Consider the following 1,667-nt stretch of genomic DNA (forward strand, 5'->3'; position numbering starts at 1 on the left):
GGGGCAGGGCTGTGGGGAGTAGTGACTGTGGAGAGGGGGCGAGCCACAGAGGGAGCAGCGGGGTGGTGAGAAGCCGGGGCCCCCGGGGAGGGTAATCCTGGCCTTTGAGTAGCTCCTGTGAGCCCCGCCGTGGTGGTTGCACCGTTCCCGAGTCCATTCCCAGTGGGATGGCTCCATGGCCATGACCTTCTCACAGTGCCGGCGGCTCACCAAAGCCCGGAAGCCCATCCTTGCCCACAGCTTGTCCCTCTGGCGCAGGAAGTCTGCCACCTGATTGTGCCAGCCCTCGCCCAGGGCCCACGGGAAAATCATACATTTGGCTTCCTCCAGGTCCTCCTCCATATCGTTTGCAAGGTACAGTGCCAAGAACAGGTTGCTGCAGGTGTACTCACTGAGCTTCAGGTTGGCGCGCCGGAAGTAGACCAGCACCGTGGCCAGGAGATACTTATCTGAAATCTGGAAGCAGGGGTCTCTGGCGAGGAATTCCTGAAGGCAGCTGTGCTCCAGCAGGCGGAGGAAGGCCCAGAGCTCCAGGTGCTGGCGGGCAGCCAGAGGCCCACTGCCACCATCTTGACAGCTCCAGCCCCACAGCTTCACCTGGATGGCAACCTCATGGGCAGGGGCTCCGGCTTTGCTCATCTCATAGGGGGTGCGGGCGGGTGAGGCGGGTGACCTGAGCTCAGGGGTTACCTACAGCATCCAAGGGAAATCTTTAGGAGCCCCACGGCCCAGCACCCAGGGCCCCCATCAATACAACAGGCCAGTGAGGGCCTCTGCCCCTCTCAGGGAAGCAGCGTGCTCCTCACCTCACAGTGCCCTCCAGCCCGTGACGCTGGCCCCACAACAGGCTGCTGGTTCTGAGCGGTCCCAGCGCTGGACAGGGCTCTGATGCACCAGCAATGCCATGTAGCCTGCACTGAGGACTGTTCCTGAGATGTGAGTGACAGATGGTGTCTGGGTACATTGAGCTCCTTCTGTCTGGAGGCCAGGGAGCAAGACGTGCCACCATCTTGATAGGACAATGACACTGAGCACCAGGCAGAGGCAGAGTGGCTGTGTCACAATGGGGGGCAGGGAAGGTGAGGGCCCTGGGTCTCCCTTGCCTCCCCCTCATCAATGTGATGGCAGGTGGACACATTGTGCAGCCACCAGGCCTGAGAAGTCCATGTGACAGAGCTCAGCCCCTCAGGGATGGGGGTCTGGGTCATGGTACCAGGTAAATACCAGAGTCCCAGTTAGTAGCAAAGGGTGGGATCCAGGTGGACAGTGGAGGGGCCCTGGCAGCCTCAGTTGTACCCTGAGCCTCTACTTCCCCGTTCCTGGGCAAGGACTCTACCATGGTCATGCAGCCAACTCCTCAGCACACGAGGCAGAAGGCGGTGGACGCTGCCGGACACAGAGGCGGGCCAGGTCCCCCTTCAGGACAGGACTTGATGACAGCGCCTGGGAGGCCTGGCAGTTCCTCTGGCTGCCTCGCCCCGGCACATCCTTCTTGGCTAGTGCATAGAAAGGCAGGGGGTGGCACTGTGTCCCAGTGGGGTCGTGGCCTGGGTCTCCCTTTGGGCTGGTCAAGGTGTCATCAGCCTGCATTGTGCTCCAGCCTCGCCCTCTGCCCAGCTTTGTTCCATCCACCTGCCTCCCAGGTGCCTCTCCCTGACTTGTACCCC

The 1,667-nt window shown here is 61.9% G+C and overlaps 1 pseudogene; it reads right to left on the reverse strand.

Annotated features, from left to right (window-relative positions):
• Window positions 1-5: 5 nt before the first annotated feature.
• LOC102761128 lies at window positions 6-1,339 on the reverse strand (annotated as a pseudogene).
• Window positions 1,340-1,667: the final 328 nt, after the last annotated feature.

Source organism: Myotis davidii, unplaced genomic scaffold, assembly GCF_000327345.1.
Source record: "Myotis davidii unplaced genomic scaffold, ASM32734v1 scaffold4963, whole genome shotgun sequence".
In the NCBI taxonomy this organism is placed as follows: Eukaryota; Metazoa; Chordata; class Mammalia; order Chiroptera; family Vespertilionidae; genus Myotis; species Myotis davidii.